Source organism: Lissotriton helveticus, chromosome 7 (assembly GCF_964261635.1).
Source record: "Lissotriton helveticus chromosome 7, aLisHel1.1, whole genome shotgun sequence".
In the NCBI taxonomy this organism is placed as follows: Eukaryota; Metazoa; Chordata; class Amphibia; order Caudata; family Salamandridae; genus Lissotriton; species Lissotriton helveticus.
The window spans coordinates 1,054,941,345-1,054,965,244 of NC_136068.1; the positions used below are offsets into that span (position 1 = coordinate 1,054,941,345).

Here is a 23,900-nt window from a genome sequence, read left to right on the forward strand (position 1 = left end):
GTGGAATGGGCCCTCAGCCCAACAGGAGGCTCCTTCCGAGCCAAAGAGTAGCATGCTTTGATGCACAGGACGACCCACCGAGAGATGGTTCGTTTCTGTACCGCCCTTCCTTTCTTCTCACCCACGTAGCCAACAAACAGTTGGTCATCCACCCGGAACTGGCGTGTGCGATCCATGTAAAATGAAAGCGCACGTTTTGGGTCCAGACGATGGAGCCGCTCTTCATCCTTTGAAGGATGCGGAGGCGGGAAGAAGGAGGGCAAGGTGATGGACTGCCCAATGTGAAAAGCAGAGACTACCTTGGGCAGGAAAGAAGGTCTAGTCCGAAGAACCACCTTGTCAGGATGAACAGACAAGAAAGGAGGTTTAATAGAAAGGGCCTGGAGCTCACTCACTCTCCTGGCAGAGGTGATGGCAACCAGGAAGGCCGTCTTTAAAGTGAGAAGACGGAGAGGACAGGAATGAAGAGGCTCAAAGGGAGCACACATCAGGAAAGTCAGAACCAGGTTCAAGTCCCACTGAGGCATCACGAACGGAGCAGGTGGATACATGTGCGTGATGCCTTTCAAGAATCGTAATACAATAGGGGACTTGAATAAAGATGGCTGATCAGGTAGCCTTAAGAAGGCGGAAAGGGCAGAAAGATAGCCCTTGATAGTGCCCAGAGCAGAGCCCTGCTGGGCAAGGGAAAGAAGGAAGAGGAGAACCTCAGACAGAGGGGCAGAAAGGGGGTCCACAGCCTTTGCTGAGCACCATGCCACAAATCTGTTCCACCGGCAGGCGTATACCGACTTTGTGGAGGGACGCCTGGCTGCCAGAATAACATCACAGACTTCAGGAGGCAAGTCAAATGGCCTCAACTGTCGCCGCTCAATCTCCAAGCATGGAGGTGGAGACTGGACAGGTTCGGGTGGAGGACCGTCCCCTGCTGCTGCGACAGAAGGTCCTCCTGAAGGGGCAGGCGGATCGAGGGACCGACTGTCATGCTGAGTAGCTCGGGATACCAGTACCTTCGAGCCCAGTCCGGAGCCACAAGGATAACTTGGGCCCGGTCGCGCCTGATCTTCTTCAGCACTCTGGGCAGAAGTGGTATAGGCGGAAAGGCGTACAACAGACCGCAACTCCACTCGCGCCGAAAGGCGTCGCCGAGCGAGTGCCGTCTTGGAAACTCCAACGCGCAGAACTGATGACATTGCGCGTTCTCTTCTGTGGCGAATAGATCTAACCAAGGCTCTCCCCATTGCTGAAAGAGGCCTCTCGCCACGTCCGAGTTCAGACGCCATTCGTGATCCACCGAGCACCGACGGCTGAGTTCGTCCGCCCTGGCGTTCAGAGAACCTGCCAGGTGTTGAACCGTCAGAGTCACGCCCTGACGTTCCAGCCATTGCCAGAGACGCAGAGCCTCCTGGCAAAGGGTCCAGTACCACATGCAGTACCACATGGCGGTGGTGTTGTCCGTGAACACCTGCACTACACTCCCGTTGACAAAGGGGAGGAATGCCTTCAGTGCTAGGCGAATCGCCCGTAGCTCCAACATGTTGATATGGAGCCGGGACTCCGCCGGAGACCAGATGCCTCTGATCTCCGCCTCTCCCAAGTGGCCACCCCAGCCCTGGACGGACGCGTCCGTCACAACCACGTGCTCCGGTTGGGGAAGGGAGAGGGATCTGCCTCTGACCCAATCGCGGTCCGTAAGCCACCACTGCAACTGTCTCGCAGTGCCCTCCGAGATCAGGACATGGTCGGATAGGTTGCCCTGATGCTGGGCCCACTGAAACTTCAGGTCCCACTGCAGAGCCCGCATCCGCCACCTGGCGTGATGCACCAGTAGGATGCAGGAGGCCATCAGCCCCAGAAGCCGCAGCGTCAACCTGACCGAGACCCGGGATAACGGCTGAAAGATGGGAATCAGAGCCTGAATATCCTGGACCCGCTGTTCGGGTGGATAAACCCGAAACTGCGCCGAGTCGAGAACCGCTCCGATGAAAAGGAGCTTTTGAGAGGGACACAGGTGTGATTTCGGCACATTGATGGAAAACCCCAGCTCGTGCAGGAGGTCTGCCATCATCTGAAGGTGGTGGACGACTGTCTGGGGCGAGCCCGCCTTCAACAACCAGTCGTCGAGGTAGGGGAAGACTGACACCCCTAACCGGCGCAGATGAGCTGCGACCACCGCCATCACTTTCGTGAACACCCGTGGGGCGCTGGTAAGGCCGAAGGGGAGCACGATAAACTGAAAGTGCTCGTGGCCTACCGTGAACCGCAGGTAACGCCGGTGGGCCGGCAGGACGGGGATGTGAAAATACGCATCCTGCAAGTCCAACGCTACCATCCAGTCTTGTGGGTCTAGAGCAGCCAAGACCTGAGCCAAAGTCAACATCTTGAACTTCTCCTTCCGGAGGAAGCCGTTGACGTTCCGTAGGTCCAAGATAGGACGCAGGCCTCCTTTGTCCTTCTTGGGCACCAGAAAGTAGTGGGAGTAGCAACCACACCCTACTTCTGGCCCAGGAACGCGCTCGATGGCCCCCTTGGCCAAGAGGGCCGTAACTTCCTCCTGCAGAAGTGTCAAGTGGTCCCCCGACACACGGTGGTTCTGCGGTGGCATGGCTGGAGGAGCGGACTCGAAGGGGAGGGCATAGCCCCTTCGGACAAGCTGCAGCACTCACCTGTCCGATGTTATCGCGCGCCAGCGGGAGTGGTGATGGCGAACCCTGCCACCCACTGGCGTCACGTGACCCCGAAAGCTCGGACTAGGAAGGCTTGGACGCAGCAGCGGAGGGAGGCGTGGACTGACCACGCCGCTGGCCTCTACCGCCACCACGGCGGAAACCACGGCCGTCACCGCGCTGGGGAGCGCCCTGCGTCGCGTGGCTGGCAGCACGTGTGGGACCTCCCCTCCCTTGGCCACGAAAGGGCCGAAACGAACCCGTCTGCTGGCGCTGGGTCGAAAGACCCAAGGACTTGGCCGTGACCCTGGAGTCCTTGAAGCGCTCCAGCGCGTGGTCCGCTTTGTCACCAAACAGGCGACTGCCATCAAATGGCATGTCCATGAGTGAATTTTGGACATCTGGCGAGAAGTTGGCAGATCTCAGCCAAGCATGGCGACGAATCGCCACCGTTGTGGACATCGCCCGACCCAGCGAGTCGGTCGTGTCAAGACCACAACGGATCGAGTACCGCGCCGCATCCCGGCCTTCAACTAAGGCCCGGGTGAGTTTGTCCCGCACCTCCTGGGGGCATTGCGGCAGACACTCCTCGACCGTATCCCACAGGGAGTGGGTGTAGCGGCCCAAGAGGCACGCGGTATTACAAGACCGCAGTCCAGCGCTCAAAGAGGAAAAGACCTTTTTACCAAATTGGTCATACCGCTTTGATTCCCGATCGGGCGGAGCCGACGGAAATGCGGACTGCGAAGTGGAGGCCTGGATCACCAGACTCTCCGGGGAGGGATGGGTGGATAAAAAGGCAGGGTCGTCCGAGCATGGACGGTGACGCCTTGCAACATTCCGGTCAACCGGCGCACCAGAAGCGGGCCTGGACCAGGTGCCCAAAAGGACATCCGTCAGGGCCTCATTAAACGGCAGCAGAGGCTCCTGGGGGCATGACTGCGGTTTAAACACTTCGGTCAGAATGTTCGGTTTGACCTTCGCAACGGGGAGCTCAAGGTGCAAGGCCTTGGCAGCCCTCATCAGGACCACCGAATAGGCAGCACCTGCCTCAGACGCCACAGGGGACGGGGAGACAAACCCAGGGTTGGGCGACTCGTCCAGGCCACTGGCATCACCCAGATCACCTACCCAGTCCACATCATACTGGCAGGCACGGGATAGAGGGTCCTCAGACCCCTCCCAACCCTCTCCATACTCATCCTCATCATACCCATATTCTGGGTCGACGATATAGACATCGGGGTCAACGGGCCCCATCGGCGTCGGATCCGGCGTCGGCCGACGCCGGTCCGACTCCGCGTCCGGAGTCGGGGAGGAAATGGGGGTGGCGCCGCGCGGCGTCGGTGCCGGGGACCCGACGCCGGCCGGAGCCGACGGCGGAGTCGCTGCACCACGCGGGGGCGGTACCACGGGTAGGCCCACAGGAACCGACGCCGGAGAGGCCGGGAGACCAGCCGGCGACGAACCAGAGGGAACCAGCGGCGCCGGGACCGGAGCCACCGGCGGCGTCGGGGCAGGAGCACCCGAACCACTCGGGCCCCCAGACGGGACCGACGGGCCCGCAGGCGCCGTAGGCCCCACCGGAGGAGACCTTGCCCTCATAGCAATGAGGAAGGCCTCGATCTCCTCACGCGACGCGCCTTCCCCAGGGACCGACGGGTATGGGGTAGACGGCGTCGGCGACCCACGCGGGGCCGCGGGGGTGGGGTCACCCGAGCCCCCGGCCGCATCACGCGGGCGTCGGGGGGAGTCGGGGGTGCGATGGCGACGCCCCGACTTCTTGTGCTTACCTGACGAACCGGAGGAATGGTGGCGACTCCCGGAGCGCCCATGGCGGCTCCGCGATCGTTCTCTCGCCGCTCCCTCGACCTCCGACCGGACCGTGACCGTTCTCGACGCGGGGCCGACACCCGGAGCTCGAGAAGCTTGCGGGACCGCTCCCGCCTAGCTTTTCCAGTCAAGGCCCGACAGTCGACGCAGGACTCCACGTCGTGGTCCGCGCCCAGACACCGGAGGCAGAGTCGATGGTGGTCGGTGACCGACATCATGCGGTCGCACTCGTCGCAACTCTTAAATCCAGGCATCCTACCGGCACCGTAGAAAGATTTAGTTTTACAAACACTTGGTCAAAAGACCGGAGTACTGCTCTTCGGATCTGCGCTAACTGGCGCGGAAAAAAGAAGAACTGACGTCAGCGCGCGGAGGCGGCGTCTATATACTCCAGCGACGTCATCACGGCGCACGACGCCGACGACGCGGAGCCGCAGGGGACGCCTGCAGACGACGCCTACCGACGCGCAGGGGTACTGCTACGCAAAAGTTTCCGGATCCAGACTGACGCCTGGGGATATTCTAAGGTGAGGAATCTAATACTAACCTGTTTCTTTCAGATAGTTTTGTTTTTTCTTTCTATTAGGATATTGTTGGTTTTCGCTGTGTCTCTGCAGAGTAGGTGCTGGTGAGTGTAGCTGTACCTTGCAAGTGAGTCGTATTGTTTTTGAGTATATAGATCTTTCTGATAAAACCACACTTTGTTTATTACTATTTTGCACAGTCTTGGTTGTTGTTGACTCGTTTGTGAAGTCTATTTCATTGTAAGGATTATGGCCAGCCGCAGGATTACTGCTCAGCCAGTTGCTGGTATGTTTTTTGCATCTTCCTCTGACCCTGGTTCAGAGACTGACTCAGCATTTGAGGAGGAGGAGGGAGTGGAAGATTCTGTAAGTAAGTTTCCTATCCACAGGGAATCATCAGATGATGAAGCCACTCTTAGTGCAGATGAATTGCCTGTTTTAGAGGAGGACATTGATGTGCCGATAGTGAAGCAAGAGGCACCTGGGCTGTAGCCTGGGGCTGCAAGGCTTCTCATTGGAAGAGCTGACTGCTGAGTTTCCCCAGGTATGGTGCAGAGGACATTGCTTGATTTTATTGGTGTCCAAGGGTGTATAGTGGATACTGAAAACTTTTTGCCTATACATTTTTTTGAGTTGTTTATGGGCGGTGTATTTGTGGCGGAGATTGTTGAGCAGACTAGTTTGTATGCTGAACAGTATTCGAGGGACAACAGTGCCAGGCTTAGGTTCCACTCTAGAGCTACCCGGTGGACTCTCACAAATTTAGAAGAGTTGAAGAAGTTCTTGGGTTTAACTTTTTTGATGGGCTAAATAAGGAAGCCATTGGTGTCTTCATATTAGTCTACTAGTCCCTTGATGACAACGGCTATATTTCCGGCAATCATGAGTCATGATTGGTATTTACTTCTGCTACGGATGCTGCATGTTGTCGATAATGGTTTAGCATTGCCACAAGATCATCTTGATTGTTACCATCTTTTTAAGATTGGGTCTGTCATTAATCACTTTGTTGATCGATTTTCTGAGATCTATTTTTCAGGGAAAGAAATAGCTGTGGATGCGTCTTTGGTCTTCTTCAATGGCTGTGTGGTTTTTAGGCAGTGCATTCCTAGCAAGAGGGCACGCTATGGAATTAAGATGTATATGCTGTGTGACAGTAGGACTGGATGTGTCTCTAATTTCAGGGTGTACAATGGTATGGATGCCAGGATTGACCCCCTTGGTTGTCCGTCCACTTTCGGAGTGAGTGGGAAAATTGTGTCAGAACTTGGTAGAGGACTTTTTAATACAGGTCACCATTTATATGTACATAATGCTACACTGGTACGCAGTTGTTCAGGGAACTGGCCAAAGTGGATACTGTTGCTTGTGGCACAATCCACTCTAACTGTAAAGGTTTCCCAAAGAACTTGTTTGTTGAAAGCTTGAGCGGGGAAAGTGCAGTGCTTGCGTAGTGAGGAACTTCTAGCTGTGAAGTAAGCAGACAGGAGAGATGTCTACATGCTAACTACCATCCACGAGAAAAGCACCTCCTCTGAGACTGTTTGGGGTCAGGTTGCTGAAGGGCGCAAACCTGCGTGCATTTTAGACTATAATAGGTACATGGGTGGTTTTGATAGAATTTATCAAAGGTTGGAACCTTACACTGCTCTTCCCAAGTCTTACATTTGGTATAAGAAGTTTGCTCGCCACCTTTTCCAATTGGCAATCTTTAATGCTTTTGTTGCATTCGCGGATTGTTCTCCCTAGCCATTGATGACTTTTGTTACGTTTTTGGGGTCTGTGATAGGCAGCCTTGTTGTAGTGGGACAGGCACAAGTGTTGCTAGAGTTGGAGTGGTAGAGGATGTATCTAAATTGAAAGATCTCCACTTTCCTGATCACATTCCTCCCACACCCACAAAAGACTTTCCCAGTAGGAGATGTAGAGTCTGTTGGCGAAGAGGTACATGGAAGGAGACTCGTATGTACTGCCACGAATGTCCTTCTAACACATCGCTGTGTGTGACTGCATGTTTTAGAATGTACCACACGCAAAATAATTTTTGGGAGTATCCATGAGTGGTAAAGTGACTGCCTGGTCTGTATTGTTTTATCGTTTCTGTTCAGTTTCAAGGTTGGCATTAGTGTGATGTATTTAGTTTCAGCTTTTGTGTTTGCAGTTTTGTATCTACTTACAATGTGTATGTTTTTTTGGTTTAAAAAAACCTAAATGTGATGGTGGTGTGCGTGGACTGGCACTTGGCTGGTGGTGTGAGTGGACTGGCACTTGGCTGGTGGTGTGCGTGGAGTGACGCTTGGCTGGTGGTGTGTGTGGAATGGTGCGTGGCTGGGGGTGTGCGTGGACTGGCACTTGGCTGATGGTGTGCGTGGACTGGCGCTTGGCTGATGGTGTGTTTGGACTGATGCTTGGCTGGCGGGGAGTGTGGACTAGTGCTTGGCTGCTGGTGAGTGTAGACTGGAGCGTGAGAGGCAGTGTGTGAGTTGTGACTTGCTGCAGGTCACTACACACACTGGTAGCCAAATGCTAGTCCACACTATCCATCAGCCGGTATGGTTGCTGTGTCAGACATGTGGGCATGTGAAAGTGATGGGCCCTTAAATGGCGCTGTCTGTTGATGTGAGTGTTGTTATGTGCTTGTCCCGCTGCTGGCGGTATGAATGGTTTTGAAAGTGACACACATAAGAAAGGTGTATGAATGGCCTGTAAAGAGGTTGGTGTCTTCTTGTGGCTTTGTAGCTCACGAGCAGTGAGTCAATGGTTCTGTTTCTCGTCCTTTCAATTATTAACAGTGCATTTCATTTTTGTGAAATCTCTTGTTACATTTTTTTTTAAATATTGAACCATCAATCACCCTCGTGCCAAATCCAGCTAGTATGTGTGTGCTTGTGGAATAGATGGTTGTGCAGTAATATTTGTCTTTTCTGTCTTTCTCTGGCAGGGTGTGCATTGTCCCTTTTTGTGAATGTTGTAATGTGTGGGTTCTGCAGCTGGCGGTGAGATTGGTCTTGTGTGTATCATGTACGAAAGATGTGTGAATGGCCTGTAAAGCGGTTGGGACCTTGACTTGACTTTACAGCTCACGAGCAGTGAGTCACTGATTCCGTTTTTTTGTCCTTTCAATTATTAACAGTGCATTTTTGTGAAATCTCTTGGTAATAATATTTTATATACTGAACCATCACTCACCCTTGTGTCAAATCCAACCAGTATGTTTGTGTGCTTGAGGAATAGATGGTTGTGCACTAATAATAAGCTTTTCTGTCTTTTTCTGGCAAGGTGTACATTCCATCTAGGAAAAATCTACCAACTCTAGAAATTCTCGTACACTAAACACCCTGGGTAGTACGTGGTGATGTCTTCCTCATGGATCCCAACAAGTTACCTAACCCACAATATCCTGAAACCTCACAATGTGACTAAAGTCACATTTTCCTTTCATTACTGAGCTATAATTTTCACGCTTCAGAAAGAAACTACATATTTTCTAACAGCCCACATGTCCCCAAGTCTCTTGATAAAAATGGTATCTCACTTGCGTGGGTGGGCCAAGTACCCGTGGCAGAGAAGGGCCCAAAACCTATTGGGGATACATCAAAATTATCTATCACAAGCCTCGTTTTGCGCGGGTGTCACCTGTGTTTTTGGTCCCGGGCTCGGCGGCCATCTAGTGAAACCTACCTAATACATACATTTCTGAAAACTAGACACGCAGGAGAGTCCAGGGAGGTATGTCTTTCATGGATCCCCCAACGTTTTCCTACCCAGAATCCCATGCAAACTTCAAATTAAGCTACAAAAACACATTTTCATTATATTTCCAAGTAGGATCACCGCGCTGGCACAAATGTTCTACCACCCAGGGTGCCCCTTGGTCTCCCGATAAAAATTATACCTCATTTGTGTGGGTGCTCAATGCAGAGTTGGCCTAAAAACGCATATATATATATATAAAAAGAAAACAAGTAAAACTAGCTGTGCTATCTCCTCAATCCCTAGTCGCAGGACCTTGGCCCACCCACACAAGTGAGCGATCATTTTGCTCGGGAGACCAGGATTCTGGGTAGGAAAGGGTTTGGGGATCCACCCAAACCATACCTTCCCGGGGGTCTAGTTTTCAGAAATGTCTGGGATAGGTAGGCTAGGGCACTAGGCACTAGGCCTACCCACACAAGTGATGTACCATTTTTATCAGGAATCTTTGGGGAATACTGGGTGGGTGGAAGTTTATGGATCCATGCAGATTCCAGAACTTTCCATCACAGTAATGTGAGGAAAAGTTGATTTTCTTTGAGAAAAATTGAAGTTTGTGAGTAATTTTGCCTAACAGAACCTGGTGAGAGCCACACAACTCACTCCATCCTGGATTACCGAGGGTGTCTAGTTTTCAAAAATGTATACGTTTGCTAGGTTTCCCCAGGTGCCGGCAGCACTGCGGTTCAAAATCCACAGCTAGGCACACTGCAAAAAAAATGTCAGTTTTAACTAGAAAAATGTGATGTATCCACATTGCGTTTCGGGCCGGTTCCTGTCCCGAGCACTAGGTCAACCCATACAAGTGAGGTTCCATTTTTATTGGGAGACTTTGGGTTATGCTGGGTGGGTGGAAGTTTGTGGATCCACGCAGATTCCATAACTTTATATCACAGAAATGTTAGACATATGATTTTGTTTGACAAAGTTTGAGGTTTGCAAGGGATTCTGGGTAACAGAACCTGGTGAGAGCCACACAAATCACTTGCTCCTAGATCCCCCTGTGTGTCTAGTTTTCAAAAATGTATAGGTTAGGTAGGTGTCCCTAGGTGCCGACTGAGTTAGGATTCAGAAAACACAGCTAGGCACCTTGCAAAAAAGGGTCTGTTTTTATTGGAAAAATGTGATGTGTCCACGTTGCATTTTGGGCCATTTCCTTTAGTGGGCAGTAGTCCTCCCCACACAAGTGAAGTACCATTTTTACTGAGAGACGGGATTCCCCTGATTTCTAGTTTTCCACACAAGGGAGGTAGCATTTTTATTGGGAGACTTAGGGGAACACATGTTAGAAATGGGATTTCTGGTTGACTAGGGCTTGCGCCTAAGCCAGGCAGAAACCACCACTCTAGTCAGGGCAAGGGAGTTACATGCTGAAGATAACCCCTGCTAACCCCCTTGGTAGTTTGGAATGAGCAGTCAGGCTTATCCCAGAGGCAGTGTGTAAAGCGCTTGCGCAACACACACACAGCAACAAAATACTGGGCACACCACAAAAGGAACTCCACATAAGGTTATGTATAAAATAGCCTTTGTATTATCATAAACACATTAGAATAGTAATCACACAATATACACTGTGCCAACTGGCACTGGGTAATATTTACAGGGGATTATGTACAGATGACAGGGCCAATTGGGCCAATGTCAGAACCATCACAAAGTGAAAATAGTAGATGTAGAACAAATAATAAACGTAGAACACAACCAGTAATTACTGTCAAACACTGTACCCAGCATTATATCCTGCAACACAAATCATATTATGCACAGTATCACACCAGGCGTTAACCATATTTTGCACCAACCTCCTAAGCTTAAACATATCAGACCATAACCTACTTATTCATAAATTACATTAGAGGCATAAATCATAGTAGAGAATAACCTCACAAGCATAAACACAGTATGCAAGTAACCTCATAATCATCAACCACATTAGAGGCATAAATCATAGTAGAGAATAACCTCACAAGCATTAACGCACAAGTTACTACTTGTGCAACGATATATCTGTAAGAGACATTAGTTAGTGATAGATTCCTTACTTTAGAATATCCCCAGGCGTCAGACTGGATCCGGAAATTTTTGCGTAGCAATACCCCTGCGCGTCGGTAGGCGTCGTCTGCGGCTCCGCGTCCATCGTCGGCGTCGTTAGCGCCGGAATGACGTCGTCGGAGTACTTAGACGCCGCCCATGCGCGCTGACGTCAGTTCTGATACACAGCTTTTCAGCGCCAGATACGCAGAGCCATCATAGAACCAACACTGGTGCCAAGAAACTAGGGCCCTGAAAGGGGATGACCTTAACCCTAGATATCGGTTCGCAGAACGGGGAGGATGGGTGAGTCGGTAAGGAATCTATCACTAACTAATGTCTCTTACAGATATATCGTTACACAAGTAGTAACTTGTGCATCTGAAAGAGACACGTTAGTGATAGATTCCTTACCTTAGAATAGATACCCCAGCAATACCAACCCCGGTGGTGGGTCTGCGAACCAATAATCACACCAGAAAGTCCTGGAGAACGGAACGGCCAAAGAAGCCATCCCTCCGGACTTGACTGTCCAGGCAGTAGTGTCGTGCGAACGTGTGCAGCGAGGCCCACATAGCTGCCTGGCAAATGTCCTGTAAGGGCACCCCCCGACCCAGGGCAGTTGTAGTCGCCGTGGCCCGAGTGGAATGAGCCCTCAACCCAACAGGGGGCTCCTTCTTAGCCATGGAGTAACATGCCTGGATACACAAGATGATCCACCGGGAGATGGTCCTCTTGTGCACTGCCTTACCCTTCTTAGCACCCACGTAGCCAACAAAGAGTTGGTCATCCACCCGGAACTGGCGTGTGCGATCCAAATAGAAGGAGAGCGCACGTTTTGGGTCCAGACGGTGGAGCCGCTCTTCCTCTTTAGAGGGATGCGGAGGCGGAAAGAAGGTTGGCAAGGTGATGAACTGCCCGATGTGGAAGGCTGAGACAACCTTGGGCAGGAAAGATGGCTTGGTATGCAACACAACCTTGTCCGGATGGACAGAAAGGAAAGGTGGAGTACAGGAAAGGGCCTGGAGCTCACTCACTCTCCTGGCAGAGGTGTTGGCAACCAGGAAATCAGTCTTTAGAGTCAGAAGACGAAGAGGACAGTTGTGAAGCGGCTCAAAGGGAGCGCACATCAGGAAGGTAAGAACAAGGTTCAAGTCCCACTGGGGCATCACGAAGGGAACAGGAGGGAACATGTGCGTGATGCCCTTAAGAAATCGATTTACAATAGGGGACTTGAACAAAGAAGGCTGATCAGGGAGCCTTAAGAAGGCAGAAAGGGCAGAAAGGTAGCCCTTGACAGTGCCGAGAGCAGAGCCCTGCTGGGCAAGAGAAAGAAGGAAGAGGAGAACCTCAGAAAGGGGGGCAGAGAGTGGATCCACAGCCTTTGCTGTGCACCATGCCACAAATCTGTTCCACCTGCAGGCGTATACCGACTTTGTGGAGGGCCGCCTGGCCGCCAGAATGACATTACAGACTTCGGGAGGCAAGTCAAATAGCCTCAACTGTCGCCGCTCAATCTCCAAGCTTGTAGGTGGAGACTGGACAGGTTCGGGTGGAGGACCGTCCCCTGCTGCTGCGACAGAAGGTCCTCCCGAAGGGGCAGACGACTCGGGGGATCTACTGACATGCTGAGTAGCTCGGGATACCAGTATCTTCGTGCCCAGTCCGGAGCCACAAGGATGACTTGGGCCCGGTCGCGCTTGATCTTCTTCAGCACTCTGGGCAGAAGTGGTATAGGCGGAAAAGCGTACAATAGACCGCAACTCCACTCGCGACGAAAAGCGTCTCCGAGCGAGTGCCGCCTTGGAAATTCCAACGCGCAGAACTGATGACATTGCGCGTTCTCTTCGGTGGCGAATAGATCTAACCAAGGCTCTCCCCATTGCTGAAAGAGGCCTTGCGCCACGTCCGAGTTCAGACGCCATTCGTGATCCATCAAGCACCGACGGCTGAGTTCGTCCGCCCTGGCATTCAGAGAACCTGCCAGGTGTTGAACCACCAGGGTCACGCCCTGATGTTCCAGCCACTGCCAGAGGAGCAGAGCCTCCTGGCATAGGGTCCAGGACCCCACCCCGCCCTGTTTGTTGCAGTACCACATGGCGGTGGTGTTGTCCGTGAACACCTGCACTACACTCCCCCGGACAGAGGGGAGGAATGCCTTCAGCGCTAGACGAATCGCCCGTAACTCCAACAGGTTGATGTGGAGCCGGGCCTCCGCCGGAGACCAGAGTCCTCTGATCTCCGCCTCTCCCATGTGGCCACCCCAGCCCTGGAGGGACGCGTCCGTCACAACTACGTGCTCCGGGTGGGGTAGGGAGAGGGATCGGCCACTGACCCAATCGCGGTCCGTGAGCCACCACTGCAACTGTCTTGCAGTGCCCTCCGAGATCAAGACGTGATCGGACAGGTTGCCCTGATGCTGTGCCCACTGAAACTTCAGGTCCCACTGCAGAGCCCGCATCCGCCACCGGGCGTGACGCACCAGAAGGATGCAGGAGGCCATCAGCCCCAGAAGCCGCAGCGTCAACCTGACCGAGACTCGGGATAAAGGCCGAAAAATGGGAATCAGAGCCTGAATATCCCGAACCTGCTGTTCGGGAGGGTAAACCCGAAACTGCGCCGAGTCTAGAACCGCTCCGATGAAGAGGAGCTTCTGAGAGGGACACAGGTGCGACTTTGGCACATTGATGGAGAACCCCAGCAAATGCAGGAGGTCGGCCGTAGTCTGGAGGTAGCTGACGACTGTCTGGGGCGAGCCCGCCTTCAACAACCAGTCGTCGATGTAGGGGAAGACTGACACCCCTAACCTGCGCAGATGAGCTGCGACCACCGCCATCACCTTCGTGAACACCCATGGGGCGCTGGTAAGGCCAAAGGGGAGCACGGTAAACTGAAAGTGCTCGTGGCCTACCGTGAACCGCAGGTAACGCCGGTGGGCCGGCAGGACGGGGATGTGAAAATAAGCGTCGTGCAAGTCCAACGCTACCATCCAGTCTCCGGGGTCCAGGGCAGCTAAGACCTGAGCCAAAGTCAGCATCTTGAACTTCTCTTGACGGAGGAAGCCGTTGACGTTCCGTAGGTCCAAGATCGGGCGCAGGCCCCCCTTGCCCTTCTTGGGCACCAGAAAGTAGTGGGAGTCACATCCACACCCTACTTCTGGCCCAGGAACGCGCTCGATGGCCCCCTTGGCCAAGAGGGCCGTGACTTCCTCTTGCAGAAGTTGCAAGTGATCCCCCGACACGTGGTGTAATTGCGGTGGCATGGCTGGAGGGGTCGCCTCGAAGGGGAGGGAGTAGCCCCTTCGGACGATTTGCAGCACCCACCTGTCCGATGTGACAGTGCACCAATGGAAGTGGTGATGGCGAACCCTGCCTCCCACAGGCGTCACATGGGCCTGAAAGCTCGGACTAGGAAGGCTTGGAGGCAGGTGCTGCGGAGGGAGGTGTGGACTGGCCTCGCCGCTGACCCCGGCCACCACGGCGGTTTCCACGGCCGCCACCGTGCTGGGTATTCTGCGGTGCGTGGCTGGCAGCACGTGTGGGGACGCCCCTCCCGTGGCCACGAAAGGAGCGAAAGGCACCCGATTGCTGGCGCGTGGCCGAGAGGCCTAAGGACTTGGCCGTAGCCCTGGAGTCCTTAAAGCGCTCCAGCGCATGGTCTGCCTTGTCGCCAAAAAGGCGACGGCCATCGAACGGCATATCCAGGAGGGTGGCCTGGACATCGGCCGAGAAATTGGCAGACCTCAACCAGGCGTGGCGGCGAACCGCCACCGTCGTTCCCATCGCCCTGCCCAGTGAGTCCGTGGTATCCAGCCCACACCGGATAGACTATCGCGCCGCATCTCGACCCTCCACAAGGGCTTGGGCGAGTTTAGCCCGGACCTCCTCCGGGCATTGTGGCAGCACATCCGTGACCGTGTCCCACAGGGTGTGGGTGTAGCGGCCCTAGAGACAAGCGGTATTGACAGACCGCAGTCCCAAACTCAGGGACGAGAACACTTTCTTCCCGAACTGTTCGTATCTCTTGGATTCCCGATCGGGCGGGGCCGTCGGGAATGGGGTCTGGGAAGTGGAGGCCTGGATAACCAGGCTCTCGGGGTGGGATGGGTGGACAAAAAGCAAGGGCCGCCCGGAGCCGGGTGGTAGCGTCTGGCCACGTTCCTATCCACAGGCGGACCCGTGGCGGGCTTGGACCAAGCGCCCACAAGAACGTCACATAAGGCTTCATTAAACGGCAGCAGAGGCTCACTGGAGCTTGCCTGCGGTTTAAGAACCTCAGTGAGGAGGTTAGTCCTCACGGCCGCAACAGGGAGCTTAAGGCCCAAGGCCTTGGCCGCCCTCGTTAACACTACACTATAAGCAGCCTCCTCCTCCGTAGCCACGGTGGGAGGGGAGACAAATCCAGTGTCTGGCGAAGTGTCAATACCACTGGCCTCCCCAAGCTCATATGTCCAGTCCTCTTGAGACTGGCACTCCTGTGCCAGAGGGTCCTCAGACCCCTCCCAATCACCTCCGTCACCAGTCTCCTGTAACTCAGGGTCAACAGACTGGGCCTCCTCATGGAAATAAAAATTTCCAAAGGCCGTCGGAAGCGGCGCCCAACGGCGCCGGTCCGACGCCAGAGTCGGACCAGAGGGAAGATTGGGGACGGCCCCCGCAACGGGCACCGGGGACGACACCCTTGGGGCCGGCGCCGGTGAGGTCGTGAGGTCGACCGGCGACGACCCGGATCCGGAAGCGGGTCCGGTGAGGTCCTGCGGCGCCGGGACCGAAGTCGCCGGCGGCGCCGAGGCCGAAGCACCCGGCGGCGTCGGGGCCGAAGCGCCCGACCCGCTAGGGCCACCGGCCGGGACCGCTGGGCCCGAAGGCACCGCGGGGCCCGGCCGAGGAGGGAGGGACTTTATGGCCATGAGGTACCACTCGATCTCCTCCGGCGTCGCGCCATGCCCAGGGACCCGAAGGTGTGGGGCAGGCGGCGACGCTTGCGGCTCTCTCGGAGCCGCGTGGGCGGTGTCGCCCGAACCCCCGGCCGCATCGTGCGAGCGTCGGGGTGGGTCGGAGGAGCGATGATGCCGCTCCGACCTCTCATGCCTCTTACCTGAGGACTTGGATCCCGACGACGGATGTCCACTCCCGGAGCTGCGAGGACTCCGACCCCGTGACCGGTCCCTCGACCTCCCGTGGGACCGGGACCTGGAAAGGCGCGGGCCGACTGCCGGAGCTCGAGCCGCTTGCGGGACCGCTCCCGCCTATCCTTCGACGTCAGGGCCCGGCAGTCGGAGCAGGTGCGGTCGTCGTGGTCGAGGCCTAAGCACTTCAGGCACCGGCGATGGGGGTCCGTGACCGACATCAGTCGGTCGCACTTCGAACAGGTCTTGAACCCGGGCATCCCTATCGGCACCGTTGGAGTCGAAGACTCGAGTAGAAAAATGATCAAAAAGATCAAAAGTTTTAGTCAAAAAATGACTAGGGGTAGAGCTTCTCCGGATCTGCGCTAGCTTGGCGCGGAAAAAAGAAGAACTGACGTCAGCGCGCATGGGCGGCGTCTAAGTACTCCGACGACGTCATTCCGGCGCTAACGACGCCGACGACGGACGCGGAGCCGCAGACGACGCCTACCGACGCGCAGGGGTATTGCTATGCAAAAATTTCCGGATCCAGTCTGACGCCTGGGGATATTCTAAGGTAAGGAATCTATCACTAACGTGTCTCTTTCAGATACAGTATGCAAGTAACCTCATAATCATGAGCCACATTAGAAGCATAAATCAGTGTGCATAAGTCACAGTACATAAATCATATTTCCTGCGTGCCACATAAATCACATTAGGGCCTGGTGCCCTAGTAACCTAACACAGTCCCCCTGGCCAACTGGCCTCCTCAGAGGGATCGATTTGCCCTATGTCCAAAATGTCAGGGCGTGCTGCCAATGCAACAGAATCCACAAGTGTGCCAGTGTGCTGGGGCAGAGGAGTGTCTCTCACTCCTGTCTCATCCACAATGCCCCCAAAGAAATGATAGCCTAAATGTTGCAGCTGCCGCTAATTGCCGTGCAGCTGTGATGTGGAATGTACACTGGCACTAACTGTGCCAGATGAGCCCCACCGAGACTCTAATTAAACAAGTATGCCCAATCATTGCAGTTGCCCACTGTCAAGCGGGGCAACTGTGGCCCAAAAGCACCGACCATGTGCCTCAATCGGCACATACTCACCGGAGCCCCCAGGGGCTATAACCAAACAAAAGTTCCCCCAACGCTGCAGCTGCCCTCTGCCAAGCAGGGCAGCTGTAAGAAGAACCAAGAAGGAGGAAGGCACGGGCACCATTGGCCCTTGGGACCCCACTGGGGCCCTGAAACTATTGTGCCCATCATTGGAGCAGCCAGCTCTCAGGCAGGGCTGCTCGTAATCCAGGCATGACTCCCTGGTTGCCTCATGAGCAACAATAACAAAAAAAAGAGAACAGCCTTGGCCCCACTCACCGGGGCTTGGATCGGCATCCTATTCTCCAGTATCAGGAGATCTCCGTGGGCCTGCCTCCCCTCTGCAGCCAGACTTCCTCCACACACAGGGCTCTCTCTGTCTCTCAGGAGCCCCGCTCAGGCCGCTAGACTTCTGCCTCCACACGTGACTTCCGGGTTATACGCGGCCTGTCCCGGGTCACGGTGGTGACTCTCAGTCAAACAAAGTGGAGTGGGCTACCGTTAAGGCAAACAATGTGGGATGGGCTCAGGCTATAAAAATAAAAGCATAAGCGGGGTGGGCACCCAGAATTCAAATATTCAATAAGCAGGGTGGGCTCCTGCCCGGAAATCACAGTAAATAGAGGTGGGTACCTGCTTCTAAAGCATCATAGGGGAATCCCTCAGGCCAGCAATCCCTCTAAAACGATGCGCAGCACAGTGCTGCGTGACCCACGCTCTTCTCCCTCTTGGGGCAGATTAAAATATAGCGCTCATGAGGCGCGAGATGTAGCAAAAAGTCCTGAAGGTCCTGGAATATACAAAGAAAAGCCAAAGGGTCCTAGTCAAAAGTTCTTCCAGGTCCATGGGGCATAGCTGGGCCCAGGGAGGCCAGCACTGTGAGGAGTTGGCCTGGTATATGATGTTCACTATTCTAGTGAGCACCTTGCACCAGTCCAAGCAACCCTTATGGTGATGGTTGTAAAGTCAACCTTATAGACCAGCTATCCTAGTGGTAGCATGGACAAAAGCAGTCTAAGGCTAAACTCAAGAGGGCATGTGAAGCCAGCTGTTTTACCATATGCAAACCTTTTAATACCAAATGAAAGGACACCACACAGGTTATATATTCAAAATATATATGTATTTATTTCTAAATAGATCCCCTTAACTCTTTATGAGCACAGGAGCACAAGCGTATAACAAGTAACTTAATATAACATACAAAAGTTACACAAGTATAGATAGGCCCTGGTGGCCCGTAAAACCATATACTAAAATAGTGGTATAAGAACCACGTCACGAACAATGGTTAGGCCTAGGGCCTTGGGAATCGCTGGGGCTACACTGGACTAACAGCAGTTAGGAAGTAGGAGGCCCACAGGATGCGGGTGCAGTGTCTAAATGCACATGCGGGCACCTATAGACATCAATGGGTGCGTAAAGTTAGAAAGTTGCAGATTTGGAAGTCTTCCGACTGGAGTAGAACTTAACCACTTAAAACTAGGACACTAGGGATGTAAATCTCTACAGGAGTACTGCAGTACTCGCGTTACCTCACCCACAGGAAGCGGGTGCATAGGTGTTAAAGTGTGTCGGGTTCGTCGTGGAGTTCTATGGAGCCTTAGAGAAGATGCTGCAGGCAACCAGGAGAGAAGAGTCCGTTTGGATCCAAGGGTGGATCGAAGATGTAGAGTACCTGAAGGCAGAGGAGACAGAGTCTGGGTCACTAGCCAGTGACCAAGAAGGAACCAGGAAGGAACCAGGCGATGTCAGGTTGCAATCAGGTGATGTTGTGAAGCTTGTCTCTGCTGCCACGTGGACCAGGAGGTGTTGACGATGACCAGGCGCTGGGCAAGGATGGTCCCACGAATGCTCTCACTGTTGGCGGTTTTGGATCTCGATTCGGAGTCAACAGGCTTTGGCAAATGCAACCCACGCAGGAATGGAAGATGGCTTCTGGATCAGACCAGCAAGGTCTGATGGGCTGCTCCTTTACAGGGGAGCAAGGGCCAGTCTGGAGCAACCAGACCAGCGTTAAAAATGAAAAGGTTCATCGTCACAGAGGCCACAAGCCAATGGGCAAGTGACCGGACAGACGCGTCAAGCAGGAAAATGCAAAAGGGCCCCATGCAGCACTCAGTGAGTGTGGAGAGGTGATCTTCGGTGAAAAAGATGCTCGGGCTGTGGCTTCTCAATCCCCAATGCACACCTTCGAGGGTGCCTCAGGAGCTGCACAGAAAGCACTTTGCTGACTTTCCAAGATGGCCGGTCGCACATCTCACGTATCATCCACGGGTCTCAGCTTTGCTGTGGATCAGGCTGTTGAAAGGCTGGAAGTCTGGTTCCTGTTGGTCTCTGTCGTTCGAGCTCTGGCAGGAGCAACAACAAAGCAAACCGTTGAGAGCTTGATTGTGCCTGCTTGCACAGGGTGGTCACTCCTTAAACACGAGGGAGATTCTTCAGTCTTCTACGTCGAGTAGGATGTCGAAGGGTCCAGAGTTTCATATCAGAGTTTCAGTCAGGATTATCTAAAGTCTTGGGACACAGCTCCTACCTTTATTCCAAATCAAGGGGCTGAATTAGCTGTTAGGTCCCTCCTACGGGTGGGTCCCAGGAAGGGGGTGGTGACACCCCTTTCCCTTTGTCCAGTTTCATGCCAGAGCTGGGGCTGGGGTGCCCCAGCACCGGTTTGAACTGGACTATGCATGGGACACCTTGTGTGCAGCAGACAGTGTCTCGTTTCATTCAGCCCTCCCTGCCCCAATCCACTATCTCCTGTCTAGGGTGGTGCTAGTACCTCCCTGTGACAGGAAACCTATTGTCCAAGCCTCCCTCGCTGGAAGGGCTCCCAGCAGCAGGAGGTCAGACTTGTGTCTGTGGCAGCAGCATCCATTTTGTGATGCTGAGGCTCTGGTTAACTTTAACCGGGTTTAAGGAAAGTAACATGTCTTCTCCCTCTAGAAGGGTGGAATGCTTCCCCCGTCGCCAGAACTGGTGAGGGGGTAGTATTCCAAAGCGTATGACACATTACACGACATGTTTTGATAAAGCAAAACCAAAGATAGCATTTAACCGCGAGGTTCATAATGCACTTAAAGAGTGTATGGTATGGCAATATCCTGGAACAGCTATAAGGACATGGTTCCGAAAGCTGCAGACAGGCTCAGCTCATGCTAGAGCACCATCTCACATAAAACCAAGCACTCTGCCTTCAGGATTGTTAAGGCCTGCCATAGGAGTGACTTATAGGTGCATGTGGGTCCAGACATAAGGTTAGACATAGGTATACTATATCTAAGCAAGGGGTGATTACACGACCTTGCCCCAGCTGAGTGATCAGCCAGTTGTGTCAGTTTGGATGGCCAGCCAGGGGTGGCAAAAGATATGCTGCAGCCCCGGGTAGGCCTTGGATGCACCTATGCCCTGGGTACCTATAGTACACTGTACAGGGGCTCATAAGGTGACCCAATCCCAATTGGTGATGTACCTAAAGTACATGGTTGTGAATTTAGAGAGAGAACAGCAGGGCTGTGGGTCTGATTAGCAGGCCCACAGCCACATTAAGTCGAAAACCAGTGAAGCAAAAAGCAAAACAAATGGGGTGACCATAGGATAGCAGACCCTACTCTCCTACATAACCCACCCAAACGCAGGGACATTAAACTTAACCTTGACCAGATAAGTCTTCATGTTCTAAGTGGAAATATCTGGAGAGACCATCTGCATTGCCATGGTCAGTCCCTGGTCTGTGCTCCACTGTAAAGTCTATCCCCTGTAGGGAAATGGACCACCTGAACAGTTTGGGATTTTTACCCTTCATCTGATTTAGCCACAAGAGGGGCTTATGGTCGGTATGAATCTTGAAGTGAGTGCCAAACAAGTATGGTCTCAACTTCTTAAGGGCCCAAACCACAGCAAAGGCCTCCCTCTCAATAGTTGACCAACGCTTCTCTCTAGGGGTCAGCCTTTTGCTAAGGAAAGCAATCGGCTGGTCTTGACCATCTACATTAAGTTGTGAAAGCACAGCTCCCACCCCCAACTCAGAAGCATCTGTTTGGACAATAACATTTTGGAGTAGTCAGGACTCTTTAAGATAGGTGCAGAGCACATGGCCTTCTTCAGGTCATCAAATGCCTTTTGACAGTTAACTGTCCACTGAAACTTTTTTGGCATCTTCTTTGTAGTCAAGTCATTGAGTGGTGTCACAATGGACCCATAATTCTTGACAAATTTTCTGTAGTACCCAGACAGGCCCAAGAAAGCTCTGACCTGTGTCTCGGTGGTTGGAGGAGCCCAGTCCTGTATGGTCTGCATCTTACTCTCCAGAGGTTGAACCTGACCCCCACCTACAAGGTGGCCCAGTTACACAACCTTACTCTTCCCTATCTGGCACTTTGTGGCCTTGATAGTTAGGCCTGCCTTTTGCAAGGCCTCTAAAACCTTCTTCAGGTGGATCAGGTGATCCTCCCAGGTGGAGCTGAAGACAGCAATATCATCCAGATAAGCTGCACAAAGGTCATCCAACCCAGCAAGGACTTGGTTCACCAACCTTTGGAAAGTGGCAGGCGCATTCTTCAGACCAAAGGGCATTACCACAAATTGATAATGACCTCCTGGGGTTGAGAAAGCAGTTTTGGACTTGGCATCCTCAGCTAACCTGATTTGCCAATAGCCAGCTGTCAAATCAAATGTGCTCAGAAACTTGGCAGAAGCCAATCTATCAATGAGCTCATCTGCTCTTGGAATGGGGTGAGCATCTGTCCTAGTGACAGCATTGAGACCTCTATAGTCCACACAGAACTTCATCTCTCTCTTACCATCTTGGGTGTGAGGTTTTGGTACAAGGACTACTGGGCTGGCCCAGGGGCTCTCTGATGGCTCAATTACTCCCAACTCCAGCATTTTCTGCACCTCAGTCTTTATACAGTCCCTGACATGGTCGGGTTACCTGTAGATCTTACTCTTCACAGGCAGACTGTCACCAGTGTCCACCTCATGGGTGCACCAGTTAGTCTGACTAGGTGTTAATGAAAACATGTCTATGGGCCTGTAGGACTTGTCTGCAGTCCCATTGCTGCTGGTCAGTGAGGCTGCCTGCCAAGGCCACTCCATCAACTGAACCATCATCAGGGCTCTGAGTCAACAGGTCTGGGAGAGGGTCACTCTCTTCCTCCTGTTCCCTATCTGTAGCCATGAGCAAGCCCATGTCTGCCCTGTCCACATATGCTTTCAATCTGTTGACATGGATCACCCTGAGGGGGCTCCTAGGGGTGCCAAGGTCTACCAAGTAGGTGACCTCTCCCTTTTTCTCAATTATGGTATGGGGTCCAGACCATTTGTCTTTGAGGGCTGCTGTCCTGGCTGGTACTCAGTCAGCACAGCCTTTTGGTCATGCCAAGCTTTCTGAAGTTCTTGGCTAGCCTCAAGGTTTTTGGAAGCCTTCTCCATATACTCAGCCATCCTGGAGCGGAGACCAAGTACATAGTCCACTATATCTTGTTTAGGCTTTTTGAGAGGTAACTCCCATCCTTCCCTCACAAGACACAGGGGTCCCCTTACAGGGTGCCCAAACAAAAGCTCAAAAGGGTTGTAGCCAACCCTATTTGTGGGACCTCTCTGTAAGCAAACAGAAGGCAGGTTAAAAGGATGTCTCATCTTCGCCTAAGCTTTTCAGGTAACCCTTTTATCATCCCTTTTAGGGTCTTGTTGAACCTTTCAACAAGCCCATTGCACTGTGGATGGTAGGGTGTAGTGAATTTGTAATTAACACCACACTCCTTCCACATAGCAGTCAAATATCCTGACATGAAGTTTGCACCTCTGTCAGAGACAACCTCCTTTGGAAACCCCACTCTAGAGAAAACTCCAAGTAGGGCCCTTGCCACAACAGGTGCTGTTGTGGTCCTCAGGAGAATAGCTTCTGGATACCTGATGGCATGATCCACTACCACCCGTATAAATCTGTGCCCAGATGCTGTTTGGGGGTCCATTGGGCCAACAATGTCTATCCCCACTCTTTCAAAGGGTGCCCCCACCACAGGTAGTGGTATGAGGGGGGCCTTTGTTGTGCCACCTGATTTGCCACTGGCTTGGCAGGTAACACAGGAGCGACAAAACTCCTTGGCATCTTCTGACATATGGGGCCAGTGAAAGTGAGGACAAGCCTGTCCCAAGTCTTGTTCTGGCCTAGATGTCCTGCTAAGGGAATATCATGGGCCAAGGTTAGAAGGACGCCCCTAAATTGCAGAGGTATGACCAACCTCCTGGAAGCACCAGGCTTGGGGTCTCTAGCCTCTGAATAAACGAGCCCATCATCCCAATACACTTTATGGGTACCTTGAGCATTTCCAGCAGCCTCAGCAGCAGCCTGCTGTCTGAGGGGTTCAAGAGAAGGACAAACTAGTTGAGCCTGCCCCAGATCTGCCCTTGAGGGTCCCCCTGTCCCAAGAAACTCAACCTGATCCGGTTCAAGCTCTTCTAGGACAGTTCCCGCTTGGATCACAGAATCATCCTCCTGGGAGGGCTGATCCTCAACCTGAGGCAGGGGGGAAGGCACTGTCTTAACCCTCTTGCTCTTTCTCTTGGGTTGTGCCTGGTCTATAGTTTCAAGATCCAGCACAGGTTCAGGTAAGCACTTTTTGGCCTGTGACCTGGTCACAGCAAGGACATCTGCTAAAATACCTAGCATCTCTGCATGAGTCCTATACTCCACTTCTGACCATACTGAGTTTTCTAGATCATTGCCCAAAATACATTCAACAGGGAGGTCTGCACTTACCACAACTCTTTTGAGGCCAGTTACCCCTTCCCCAGGAGAAATTAACAACTGCCACACTATGTGTAGTAGTGACATTGCTAGCATTGGTCACTAGGTAATTATCACCCAGTACAATCTGTCCAGGGTTCA

General features: G+C 53.1%; 1 protein-coding gene across 4 annotated transcripts in view; it reads right to left on the bottom strand.

Moving 5' to 3' along the window:
* The window catches only part of DNAH17 (dynein axonemal heavy chain 17), a 12,633,448-nt gene that overhangs the window by 6,687,360 nt on the left and 5,922,188 nt on the right, over window positions 1-23,900 (bottom strand). The gene's annotated exons all lie outside the window — the stretch shown is intronic.